Below are 13,972 nucleotides of genomic sequence, written 5' to 3'. Positions count from 1 at the left end.
TAGAGATCAAAGGTTTCCGCCTGGCCACACGTCCCCATAGTTCTACGAGTTGGAAGACGAACGCAGACCCACGACAGAATTCAAATCTGCAAGCTAATGGTTTCCCGTGTTGGCAGCAACAAAGCTTCCTATAACACAACTCATTTAATCTGGCCTCTCAAGAAAGACGAAGCAGAACATGAGGAATACAGCGGCGCTACCAAACCAAAAGCTGCTTTGAAGCAGCAGACGCTGCTCGCTTGGTCTAAGAACAGACAAGTTAGCCGTGTTAGCCGTGAGCTGCTACACTGAGCTGCTACACTGAGCTGCTACACTGATCTAAGTTTCTTTTGCTCTGGTGGTTTACTGTCACTGAAGTTAATGATTCATTTTATTGACTGAGTAAAGAGTGCAGTCATCACCAAGCTCTGGACACACTTTGAAAATGAATGCACTGACTTTAAAAGCACAATTTTACATAATGTATGTAATGTATATGTTTATTTAATTTATACGTTTTATATAGTTTGCTCACTTCTTCGATTTGTAAAATAAACCAAACGGTGAGGAAAAACAAAGCATGGATAGATCATTGAAGCTAACGATCCAGTTTATTTTGCAACGCACCAAGAGAAATGTCTGAATCCAATGGATTCTGTTTCTTCGAGGTAAGAAAAAAGAACAATTGGAAAAAATCGGGATCGGCAATTACTCATCATTAAAAAAAAATGTGATCGGGACATCCCCAATTCATTTTGGGCCAGAAGTAATCAAAGGAAACGAAAACCTCCCAGAGTCCCTAAAGACAGAACCAACAGCCCAGGACACTGAACAAATAAATGCTCCAGTGTCTCAGACCGGTTACAAAATGTGCACCCCTCCCTCACATCCGGATCCAGGTGCGCTCTCTGTCTGTGGCTATTGCACCATACACAATCCTCCACTGGAGGTCTGCTGCCCATTTCTCAATAGGCAGCTTGTACAGGGACCACCAGCTGCTTCTTGGGGAAAAGTCTGGGCCAAAGAACTCAGTCCACCTCGACTCGTCTACTCTGGCCAAGGATCGCTGGTGAAGGAACCTGAGGCTGATTTGATAGACTGCCTTCCACCCCACATTCTCAAACCTGTCCAGTTGAGGAGTTGCAAACGCTAGCGGCTGACCTCCCTCTTGCCAATCCCACACTGCTGGGGTGACTTGCAAAGAGGGGGTGCCGGACTCACCCTCCTCAAACCACTGCTCGCACCGAGTCTGATTTAGTGCACATGTTCTCAGATGTGGTGGCAGTGAAGCACAGACCTCATCCACCACCTTAGGAAGAAGCCCGGTGGGGGTGATGTTGGGATGTCCATGGACCTCGCCATCATACTCATCAGATGGCCGGGATTGGCTGGCAGACAGGCTGGTCATGACCAACAGACGGAGGTTCCTCGAAGAGCCAGATTCCTGGAGTCACCCCCAAGACACGTGAGAAACGTAATATCTGTCAAGGCTGGAGTACCGAGCAATACAATGGTGACAGTCCGCCAAAGTTTCAGGCTCAGTGAGAAAAAGTTGTCTATCGTAGCCCAAGCTCTCCACAGCAAGTCGAGCCGTATTGAGCCGGCCTGGGCCAGAGCTGTACACAAGTCTTTGAGCAGTTGGAAGTCAGAAAGCAGCAACCTTAGAATACATTTTAATCAGCCCCTGCACCCCCTTCAGCCATGGCTGGATATAGAGCTGCAGCCCGGACCCAGGGCTTGCCGGACCAGAAAAAGTCTACAAGGACCCTTTGGATCTCCTTCACCACACCTTTCGGCGGTGACAAGATGGTAAACGTGTCCAAAAAGAGCCGAAGCAACCAAATTCCTGGCAACCAGAACCCTTCCCCTATATGACAACTGGGGTAGCAACCATTTCCATTTAGACCACCGAGCGCACACTTTCACCTTGATTCCCTACCAGTTTTCTTTTTTACTGAAAACCCTCTGTGCCCAAAAACACACCCAACACTTTAAGTCCCTCCTCGGTGCTGCATGACCCCTCTACCCCCCCAGCAATAAAGCTTAACTTTTTGTCCAGTTCAGTTGCCCATGCAGTAGAAGTATTTTCTAAACATTGGGCATCTGCCTGGCTCGTGATAAAGATGTTAACATCATCTGCATAGGCAGAAACAGTACAAGAGTGATCTAGCTCAGAGAACCCCGGCAGCGAGAGACCACTGAGTCGATCTCTCGACCTGCTCAGCAATGGCTCAGTGGCTTGGCGGTAAAGCTGGCCTGTAATAGGACATCCCTGCCTTATTCCTCACTGCACAGGGATCGGCCGACTCAGCCCCGCCTCCATCTTCACCATACATTGTTCACCACTGTACAGTAAAATAATCCAAGACAAAAGCCCATCACCGATACCAAATGCCCTGTGTATAAAATGATCCAGACACACAATACCAGCATTCACATTCACATCAAAGCTGCAAATATCAATCACATCTCCGATCAGGAAAATATTATCAAAGATTGTTCTGCCTGGCACACAATAAGTCTGATCGGAGTCCGGGATTATCGAAATAAAATCCTTTAGTATTTTGTAGTCTGCACAGAGGAGGGCAACTGGCCTCCAGTTCTTGGCTAGCACCAAGTCTCCCTGTTTTGGAAGCAGGGAAAGAACTGCTCGTGGACAGGAGACTGGAAGAGAGACAGATCCAAGACACTGCAGCAACACAGCATGCAAGTCAGCTCAAAGGAAATTCCAAGATTTCTTTAAAAAGTCAATAAAGAGCCCATGTATCCCAGGTGCCCTCCCAGGTGCCACCTGCTCAACAGCAGCTGTCAACTCCTTCAGAGTCAGCCCACTACCAACAGCTGCTTTCTCCCTCACTGAGCTGAGGGAAGCCCTCCAGAAGTTCTTCACGCCCTGAAGAGGTCAGCGTAGAACTCCACCGCATGGCTCCTTATCTCTCCAGGGTCAGTGGTCACTCTGCCTCCTGGGAGCTTGAGGCAGGTCATCAGCTTCCTCCATGCCACTGATCTCTTTAGGTTGTAGAGGAAAGAACTGGGGCAGCTGGAGGAAGCGTGGCCAAACTAGGACTACCTTCAGACTCTCCTGCAGAACAGAACTTAACTCCAGCCTCTTCTCATGCAGCAGAGGGCCCACACTGGCACCAGAGTAGCTTGGCAGCCCGTCCTCCATCCTCATGATGTCAACCTCAAGCTCCTGCACTGCAGCCTTAATCTTAGCAGTGGAATGGGAAGTATTCTGTTGACAGAACACCCTGATCTGTGCCTCAACAACCTCCCACCGCTGTCTCAAGGAAACAAAATGGTCTTTTTTCAGACTCCATTGTTGCCAAAAAAAAATTAAAAAAACTTTGACAAAAGAAACTATATCGCAGGCGCTTATTATTAAAAGCCCAGCAGGATTTAACCCGTGCACCAGGCAAACGGACCATCTCTATGCTGATAAAATGGTGGACTAATGTTGCTGTGAATGAGTGTGGACCTAATACTGCTGGGGATGTGAATTCTGTCAAACCTTGCTGCCTCCCTGTTGTTGCTGACCCGTACCCACGTGTACTGCCTGGATTGTGGATGTTCACCCTCCATGTGTCTACCGAGTCCTGTTGTGTGATGATGCTACTAAGACATCGACTGTGACTGGGGCTCCACACCTGTCCTATCCATTGTGAAATCTATTGTACAGCTGAAATCCCCAGCAACAAGCGTCTGACCCTGCTGGTGTTCATGAAGTTAGTTCTCTAGCAGGGCAAAAAAAGCGACTCTCTCCCAACCTGAATTTGGAGCGTGCGTGTTAACGAGGCAGAAAACCAAAGACTTTACTTCGGCTCTGACGGTGAACAGACGACCCTTGACCACTTCAGTGGAAGACCAAACTACTGCAGATGAGTTAAAGAGAATTACAATTTCGTTCGATGTCGCTGCCATGAGCTGGTTGTGCAAGGGATTGGTGAGTTTGCAAAATGTGTTGTCTAGCATGAATACTTTACCGTTACTTTACCCTGAAAGACACCTCCAGAGTCGGAGAGTCCAAAAACATAAAGGACCTGCCACCTCAAAGACTGCACGTCCTTCAGCCTTGGATCCCTGCAACCCAGACTCACTGTCGCAAAAGTGCTGGCAAATTTGTAGAATCTAGAGAGCTCATTTTCCAACAAGTTGTTGGGAATAAACAGTGGGACAGCGGAGACGGTGATCCGCATGGAGGGTGTTGACAGCGGGGACACCGAGACAAACACATCCCAGAGAAGAACGGCGCTCCTGATCAGCTGGTGGACATGGCACTCCTCTTTAAGGAACACAACCACAGCTTTGTTCATGTGCGACGCAAAAGACAGAGTGCCATGCCCTACCTGCTTGCCTACAGCCAGCAGAACCTCCTCCACGGTAGCGTTAGCTCCCGGAGGGACAACCCGCACTCCCTGTCTGAGAGACGGAGGAGGCTTCCCGGGCCGACACCATTCCTCCAGGGAGCCGAGACACCCGACAGTAAATGCATATCGCACAGCAAACACACAATAGACACTTTAAAAGAGCTCACCTGATCATGCACTTACGAAAGGTTAAAAAGATCAATAGAAGGACAGGACTCAAGCAACTACTCTGCCCCACCACCACACTGCACTGCCACTTACGCTACCATTCACTGCAAACGGAGAGGAGAGGAGAGGAGAGGGGAGGAGAGGGGAGGAGAAGGGAGAGGAGAGGGGAGAAGAAGAGATGAGAGGAGAGGGGAGGAGAGGAGAGGGGAGGAGAAGAGAGGAGAGGGGTGGAGAGGAGGGGAGAGGAGAGGGTAGGGGAGGAGAGGAGAGGGGAGGAGAAGAGAGGAGAGGGGAGGAGAGGGTAGGGGAGGAGAGGAGAGGGGAGGAGAAGAGAGGAGAGGGGAGGAGAGGGTAGGGGAGGAGAGGAGAGGGGAGGAGAGGGGAGGAGAGGGGTGGAGAGGAGGGGAGAGGAGAAGAGAGGAGAAGAGCAATGTCATCATCACCTCATGGGATGAGAGAGCAGAAAGCAGAGGGAGGTGTGCATGTTTAAGAGGAAAGATTGCACCTATCCTTGGCAGCTGTGATAAGGGCATTAAAGCTCTTGCAAGCGTCCGTGTGTCTCCTCATGTCTTCTCCTCAACGCCTGAAAATAAAATGATAACTCTAAACAACGCTGACGTTGTTTTACCTCCAAAAGGCTCCGTCCACCGCAGCTCTCCCGCATGTTTTCTCAGAAGAAGGAAATTATATAATTAGCCTTTTTTGAGGGTTTTGTTTTCTCTTTCGCTGGTTGCCCCCCCCATCCTTCTTCCACCCTAGTGTCTTTCTCGGCAACTCTGCCGTCCCATGACAGCATGAGTTGGCTGCGGTTCCAGTCCAAAGGGCCTTAATTCCCAACGTGCTTTATTCATTAATTTCCCCGAGAAGGAAGAAAAACCGAGGGCCGTCAGTGCACCTTTGATTCGGGGTCAGGAGACATGGGTGCCAGTGGTCCAACGCTTTGCATGGGGAGGGCAGAGAGGACATGGCTTTATGCTCTCTAACTCCAGCACCGCCCGGAGGCCTGGAGTGCTAAAAAAAAAAAAGGGTGGGGGTGGGGGTGGGGGGTGGCTCACTGTTGCTCCCTGGGATCAGCCAGGTATTGCTTACATAAAAAGCAAGTGAAAACAGCTGTAGGGATAATTAGCTTGATTCTCCATTTCATGCCACAAGGGCCAATAACTTAAAAAAATGGAGTCTTGTTTGGGTTAGAACTTGCAGGCCCGACCAGGAGGAAGTTGTAAAAGTCAGGCAAGAGGAAGAAAAAAAGAGGGAAAGGAGGAGGAGGAGGAGGGATTACTGGGAAAATGCATTGAGGACGGAGAGAGCAATTGAAATGATTGTCTTAGAGGAGATCCTCTCATGGCTCGCTGTAGGTTGTATTTTTCCTTTTTGAAGGGTCTGTGGAAAAGATGGGCCAAATTTTGGGCCACAATGAGTTCTAGAATTTGACAGAGGGGCCTACACATATATGTATGAGGGATATGTAGAAAAAATGTCACGTCGATTTAATGTCAATTGAAGATGAACAAAAGCAAAATTTAAACAGAATGTGTCTTTGAACCCCCGCAGTATTTAGCTCTTTATTGAAATTACTCTTAAAACGCTGAAATAACGCATGAAATACATCTATTTTATGACGATTATTACCATTTCCTCAAGTTCTGCCAGATTAAAAAGCCAAGCTTGTGGCCCCCGGGCCATAGTTTGCCCGTGTCTACGGTTTCAAAATGATTAGCAAGACGTACAGTCATGCTTTTTTTCCCCCTCCCACATCTAATAGTCATATTTTCTAGGAACCAATGACCTCAGAACTAGGAGTGACCCGAACTCCCATTCATTCATTGCAACAGATTGCACTTTTTGTTTCTTTCACTTAAACTGCTGCCGTTATTTTTGCTGGGGTTACTTTGTGGACAAAACAATCATTCGCCCCCCCCCCCCCTCTCCGTTCCTGCGTCTTATCCCATCACCTGACCAGGCCACCACGCCAACCAAATGGCTCCTTCTGTCTCGCTCTTGCTGGTAGGTTTTAGGTGAGGTGGTGGTTTGGCGGAGGGGCACCACAGTGTTTGTACCCATAATTGAGTTTGGTCCGTCTCTCTCTCTCTGTCGGAGTAAAAGAACACCAGCCAAGGGGGTTAAATCCGAGTGAAAGAAACTGCACTTTAGCATAGGTGGTCCCCAACGTCTGCGAGGGTCAATTTAACAGGCAGCTTAAGTTTGGAGCAGTTACAGACAAGAAGCGTTTTGGTTTCTTCCCCCTGAACTCTCAGACTTTAACGCTGAGCACAGCCGGTCAGAGGGACAGAAGGGGGGGGGGGCAGTCGCAAACTTCAGGACAACAGGACCCACTTTGACTGGACTGTATATTTGTTGCGTGCAGATGAACTATGCAAGGCGCTCGGCCACAACTGGTGCCCCCCCCCCCCCCCCCCCCAAAAAAAAAAAGCCAGAGGGAGGGGCATTTGGAAAATGTGACGAATCAATCATTTTCCTGCCTGCAGCTGCTAACCGAAATTGTATGAATATGAGAGAGTGCTCACCCTGTCTGATCTCACCATCAAGCACACATTGAGTGGAGGAGTGGCGGGAGGGGGCGGAAGATTGGAATGGCCGATTGGACTTAACAGGAGATGATGGCAGGGCCGAGCAACAGGAAGAGGGATATTCTCTATTATTCAGTATTGCCGCTTGGATCTGGAGATTACCGCAAAATGTTTTATTAAAAATACAAGAGTTCAATTTGATTTAATGACCCGATACTACCAAGGGACACAAACAATGCACAGCTTTTTTTGCAAGCAACTAAAACCATTAGCCCGTGGAATGAACCAACAAACTCTCTACAGTCTCTTTGAAGTCCTCTTTGATGAAGTGACTTTTTAAACACTGAGAATTAAACAAATGAAATATAGCAAATTCAACAGCTGCTGCTATTGAAAAGTTATTTAGAGTTATGTTATTCTTCAGGATATCGTCATCATCACTGTGGAACAGGGAAACAAAAACATTAATAAGGTTTATTAATATAGTTTCAAGTTCATTGGGCCGGATTGAAAATCTAAACGGGCCGCATTTGGACCCCAGGCCGTAGTTTGCCCGTGTATGCATTAGCCAATGTGCGTTTCTCCTCTCCCTTGAGTGGCTCATTGTGATGGTGTTGCGTCTGATCCGCAAGAGTGCGTGTCAAGGGATTGATCAGTAGCTGCTTCGATTAAAGGGAAGCTCCTTTCAAGGTTAAAGGTTTTTCTTTCCTCTAAACTAACACACACTGTAGCTAAACATCCACTGACTGAACGTCACTGGTTCGAACTTCTGATACACTTAACCCTTTCACCCCACGGACCTCCGATGTAAAGAGAAAGAACACAAGACATCTACGTACTCAAAATGGACTGAGTTCCCGTAAGTCTCTGCGGGCCGCTTTGATTCAAGACAGCGACGTTAGCTAAAATATCCACTGCAGCCTCTGAGAAAAGGCACAAAATCAGTGAGAGCACGACAGCTGCCTCTGTTTACAAGCTCCCGGAAGTGGCTGTGTACCAGCGGCCTCAAAGAGAGAGACAAAGAGAGCGATGGGCAGCTGCTTGTTATTAAAAGCCGCCGCAGAAAGTAAGGAGAAAGGAAAAATGTTGGAGGACTTTGACGTCGGTGCCGAAGCGCTCCTGGCTTTTGGAGGCGACGTCTAAACCCGTCATGGGCAAACTACGGCCCAGGGGCCATATGTGGCCCGTTAGGCTTTTCAATTAGCTGTATGTCATTCATTGTTCTCAGTGTTTTAAAGCTCATTTCAATAAAGAGCTAAATACTGTGGGACTTCAAAGACACATATTTTGTTGTAACTTTGTGTTTTTCCCATTTCACTTGACATGAAAGCACATGTTTTCTACAAATCCCATGATATATTTTTTTCTCCTAAGAGTTGGGTCACTCACACCCTCCATCCATCTGCTTCTGCTCTGGCTCCTCTGTCAAATTTTAGGACCCATTGTGGCCCACCAGTCAAAAGGTTGGCCCACCCCTGGTCTAGACAGTCCAGGGGTGGTTCTAGGTGGTTCTGGGGTAATTCTGGGTGGTCCAAGGGTGGTTCTAGGAGGTTCTAGGTAGTTCTCGGTGGTCCAGGGGTGGTTCTAGGAGGTTCTCTGTGGTTCTGGGTGGTTCTAGGTGGTTCTGGTGTGGTTCTCTCTGGCTTTTGGAGGCAACGTCTAAAGTCTTGGTTGAAATCCAATCCAAAAATCTTCCTGACTCGTTGGTGACATCACACTGGCCGTATGGGAACCTACAAATACACCAAGTTTGACCCGTTTCTGCATGTGGAACTCTTGAAACTCTCACCAGAGCCTCAACAGTTCACAAAGCGGGTGAAATATCAATTTTGGGTGAACTGAGCCTGGACAGTTCAGTTTGGGGGCATCTCCAACATAATTTAGCATGACCCTGAACATGTTGCACAAGGCTGCCAAACAGCCGTGCATCATCCCACATCTGATGGATTACACATTCCACTGATCGTGAAACTACCCAGTTGAATCAGAGGCAGGTTCAGCAGCGAGTGTTACCATTACAAATGGCTGGGAGTTTTGTTTTTGTTCCCGCCAGTCCATATGTTTAAATGTCTTCTTTTTTATTTGTCTTCCTTGAGGAGCCGAGGGAGCAGGAAGTTGTGGACAATGACCTCTGAGATGAGAAGTCTTGCAGCGGTCTGCCATTAGAGCCTTCCTGTAGTGTTGTAGCCCAGACCCCACCAACCAACCAAGATCAAGAAATTTGGTGTTTGAGACCAAAACAAGATCAAGACTGTATTTTTCAAAGCAAGATCCCAACAAACCAGAATAAATGACCAGTATCTTTTTCGTTCGCTTCTACATAAATATTTTATTTTAACAAAGATATCTTCAAAAAAAAAAACTTTAACATTTTGCTGCTTTGCTAGGTATTTTGAACCATTTAAAAAAAACTGTTTCATATAATTAAAACATAAATTAACTAGAAATAATATTTTTTGATTATTAATTATTTCAAAACGTGTAAAAACCTTTAATATCCAAGCTCAACACTAAAAACACGCTCATCTTACTCACGGTGGTTGTGGAAGAGCTCAACGTTCTGCATGTCTTTGGGGATGATGTGGTTAAACAAAAGCTTTCTTTTCTGTTGTTATCACTCATCGCTGAGTTTCCACCAGCCTTAATAAAAAAAAAATCCCCGGATGCCGAGACCGAGACGAGACCGAGACCCTTAAAAAGTGGTCTGGAGACCAAGACCAATCTCCATGTGACAGCGGCGGTCCTGGCACTATGTCTCCAATGGATCACGTGCCCTGGCCACTTGGAATGTATCAGGGAGATCCCTTTGGCCGACTGGTTAAGCTTGCATGACCGGGAGTCTGGGGTTCGAAACCCGGCTGCGCTCTCTGCGCCTTGCCACATCCAGTACTACGAAACCACTTTCCTGCTTGATGTAATGTTGCTTTCCTTCATCATGTTTGTCAAGAGCAGACGTGGGCCGCGACCGCCAAACACTGGCGGGTATTGAAACACAACAACAACAACAGCGGTGATTTTAACACCTCCCCCGTGACGACGTGCAATAATCCTTTGGGGCGGAAGGCTTGCACGCACAAACACTTTTATTTTGAAAGAACCCGCAGTCCCAACCAAAATGCTTTGCCCGGCTGCACGTGAGTTTGCCGAGTAAATGTGTGTTGTGTAGGAAGCAGAGAGAGGTGCAGACAGAGAGGAAAGAGAAGCAGCCTTCAAACAACGTCCACTGGTAGGTCATGCTCCCCAGTCCCCCCCCCCCCACCCCCCCTACTCCTCAACCACACACACACACACTCCTCCCAGCCCCGGGGCCCTATTCTGGCCCCAAAATCATTAATTTAAAGGCAGACGACAGCCGCAGAAACCCGAGAATGGCATCCAACACATACACACAGAACACTCACACACACACACACACACACACACACACACACACACACACACACACACAGGCATCTACACGTGCAGACACACATATTTGATAGAGCTTACACGCAAGTGGGGCTTTATGTGTACACACACACACACACACACACACACACACACACACAGACACCCTGGGTTGCCTAACAAATGATAGTGCTTTAATTGCTGAGCGTGTTTATTTACTTGCGACTGTAATTGATGGTCCTGTGTTGCCTGGCAGCCAATCAGAGGGAGACGGGAAGAATGCGAGCGGCCTGGCAGGGCTTGACTTGCTATTTGACATTCTTACCCGCCCCCCCACCTCCCCCTGCATCCCTTCCACCCCCCCCACCCCCCCCAAACCTTCACCCCGCAACCATGTGCACAAAACACAAGTTCAGACGCTGTCACCTAACACACACAGTCTCTCTCTTTTGGGCCTTGATTGTGCAAAATCAGCTGGTCTGAATGTTCACATTCAAGTTCCTCGACAGCGCCCCCTCTCAGTGACTGATGATACCGTCCTCGTTGATTGCTAGTTATTTGCTGTAGCCTGTTTGCTCTGCCAGTGGACATATATCAGTTCTTTCCCCTTCCCCTTCTTCTTCTTCTTCTTCCTCTTCTTCCTCTTCCTCTTCATTCATTTTCTTCTTCCTTCTCACACGCAAGTGGGGCCCGCAGCAGCACTTGCCGACTGCGGTTGCGGGCCTGGATAACGGACGCATTCCAACCCCCCCACCCCAAACCTCCTCACCTCCCAAACCAGCCACCCACCCTCTCCATCCCCCACCCTTCCGCCTTCTCTGGTTATTAATGAGCACTTGATGTTTGGACTGCTGCCAGCTGCATTTAGAGGGTTCTTAAAGAGCTCTGGAGCCCTGCCAGGCCGTCGGAGAAAGGAAACGGTCAACCTGAAGCTAAAGGAGGTGGAGTGGGTGCTGGTTGGGTGGGTGGGGTGAAATAAAACACAAAACCTATCTGCAGTGGGACGCCTGAGCTCCCTTTGTCAGTAACCAACAAAACATGATGTAACCTTTTTTTTCGGGGGGCGGAGTCTGGAAGTTGAAAACAATTTTGGACCCCTGGCTAAACGGTTCCTGTGTGAGTTTTTCAGCCATGCGGTTTTCATGTTCTTGTGCGTGCGGTTTTGCCTTTGACCTCTGGACTGTTGCACCTGTTGAGTATTTGTCACTGACGTCTCACTGTCACTGTTGTCTTGCACTTATTGGTTGGTCTCCGAGGAGTAAACAATACATAAATACTGACTGGCTCTTCTCTGCTTTTCCTTCTGCAGGTACCAGGAAGCCTTTTGGCATGTTCCCCACCGTGATCCCGCCATCAGAGCAGCAAACCACAACCACATGGATCCTCCAGATCGGCCAGCGGGGGGGGGGGTCTCCAGCTCGTTGACGGATAGACTTCGGCCCCTGGCTGCTTTTCTTGTGGAGCAGGAGCCGGTTTTTATTTGACATAGCCGCGATGCTACGGTCTTCTGGCTTCGTACCAACCTCAGACTGTTTCTCTTAATTGCATGAATGTGTTTGTCTGCCTGCTAGACCGGGGGTGGGCAAACCTTTTGACTGGTAGGCAACAATCGGTTCTAAGGTTTGACAGAGGGGGCCGAAGCAGTAGTAGAGCAAAAACATATATTGTGGGATAATTAGAAAATATGTGCTTTAATGTGAATGGTAAATGAACAAAAGCGTTTAAAGCAAAACATATGTCTTTGAAGCGCCATGGTATTTAGCCCTTTGTTGAAATGACTCGTAAAAAAACTGAATAAAAAAACTATTTTATTCTTTACTGGCTATTAATATCATTTCTACAAGTTTGGCGGGCCGGATTATAATTCCCAGGCAGTAGATTGCCCTTTTTTTTTTTTTTAATAAAATGTCACAAGATGGACCTCAAAAGCGAGACTCCTTCTCAATGTGCCGAAGGAGACAAAAAAAAAAACAACAACCCGAAAGTCTGCTGGAGAAAATGGACGACGTGAGTGTGAATCACCGGGACGGCCCACGGAAAAACCAGCGGAGTTAGTCATTTGTTTGACTATCTCTCCATGTCCTGCGGGGGGATCAACAGGAAATGGCAAATTTGGGTGGTTTTAAAAGATGCGACCTAAAAGAGAAGGGAAAAAAGTGGCTTGGGGATCAGCTTACACCTTCTGTGGAGAGCAGGACCTTTGTTAACAGGAAGGGAAAGACTGCAAAACGGCAAACTTCCTGTAAGAACAGCCTCTTGGTCCATCTCTCCCGGGTTCTCTTCTCGCTGGATCAACTCCAGTCACGTTCGCTTTTCGCAACTTCACGTGTTTCTACAGTTTTCAATACCAATCTAATTTTTTCTCTTTTTCTCATTTGCTTTACGTGACTCAATGTACTGATTTATTTTCTCGTACATCGATCGGCCTGGTGAATCCCAGTGGCAGCACGCAGGAATATCAAACTCTATATGTGGTCACTGTCCAGGCAGTATATCCCATCATGCATTGTGCTTACGCTGACCCAAAGCTAGAAAAGGCGAGCAGTAGTTTTTAAAATGTGGGAAGATGCTGAGCATAATGTTCTTGTCACAAAATTCCATGCATGTGTGGAAATTCATCAATATATTTAATTATTGATTCATTAATTACCACTGGCCTGCAGGATGTTTTAATAATGCAATAGTACCGATGCCATTAACGGTGCCAAGAGTGTCTGAAAGTTTTTTTTTTTTTAATTTTGCTGATGAGTCTATATATATTGTGCAAGGCTGGGAAAACCTTTTGACTGGTGTGCCACAATGGGTTCTAAAACTTTGACAGAGGGGCCGGGGCAGGAGCAGATGAATGGAGAACCACACAGAACCACCCGAGAACCACCTAGAGCCACAGAAGAAACACCCAGGACCACCTGGAACCTCATAGAACCATCTAGAACCACCCCAAAATCACCCCGGAACCACCCGGAACCACCACTGTACCATCTAGACAAGGGGTGAGTCAACCTTTTGACTCATAGGCCACAGTGGATGGGAGCAGCAGCAGAGGGATGGAGTGTTTTGGTGACCCACCTCATAGGAGGAAGAATATATCATGGGATGTGTAGAAAACGTGCTTTACCCTAAAGCACTTGGATGAAACAAAATGGATGAAATACAGCTATTTTATGACTTATCGCCTATTGATATAATTTCTTCAAGTTCGGCGAGCCGGATTAAAAGAACTTAACGTGCTGCATACACGATACCGTGGCTAGAACTGTCTCTGTACGGAGAAGCAAGTAGGAACACTTTGTGATTTCCGGACGCTGCCAGCCTTCACCTGTTATGTACAGTTTTTTTTGTACAGTATGTGTGTGTGTGTGTGTGTGTGTGTGCGTGTGCGTGTGTAGTACCAAGTACCGCGAAGGTGACCCCAGTTCCAGAAGGGTCAGTGGCCGCTCTCGACTTGATTCCGGAGTGTTTTCCTGCGGTGCTCAGCTTTGTCTCTGCTGTTTGAATTCAAGCTCTTTTCAAAAGATCTTCTGTCCAGCAATTCTATCACAG

This window comes from Nelusetta ayraudi, unplaced genomic scaffold, assembly GCF_046127955.1.
Source record: "Nelusetta ayraudi isolate G7.1 ecotype Tasmania unplaced genomic scaffold, CSIRO-AGI_Nayr_v1 ptg000164l, whole genome shotgun sequence".
In the NCBI taxonomy this organism is placed as follows: domain Eukaryota; kingdom Metazoa; phylum Chordata; class Actinopteri; order Tetraodontiformes; family Monacanthidae; genus Nelusetta; species Nelusetta ayraudi.
This window is presented reverse-complemented; position numbering follows the sequence as displayed.